We start from the raw sequence: 213 nt of genomic DNA, 5'->3' as shown, positions 1-213 counted from the left end.
AAGATTAATTACGTTTATGATTACAGCACGACAGGCACTATTATCATGAGGTTGACTGCGTTAATTATGGTGACGATTCTGATTATGATGACAAGATTAATTACGATAATAGAAACTGCGTCCAATCGTAGGAGAGAAAAGAAGAAAAAACAACTTCAGTCTGAGGAACAGTCTTTCTTTCTAAGCAGCTGACACTTAAACACTAACCTTTAA

The sequence above is a fragment of the Penaeus monodon genome, chromosome 15, assembly GCF_015228065.2.
Source record: "Penaeus monodon isolate SGIC_2016 chromosome 15, NSTDA_Pmon_1, whole genome shotgun sequence".
NCBI lineage: Eukaryota > Metazoa > Arthropoda > Malacostraca > Decapoda > Penaeidae > Penaeus > Penaeus monodon.
The sequence above is the reverse complement of the archived record's forward strand: the minus strand, read 5'-3'. Positions refer to the sequence as shown.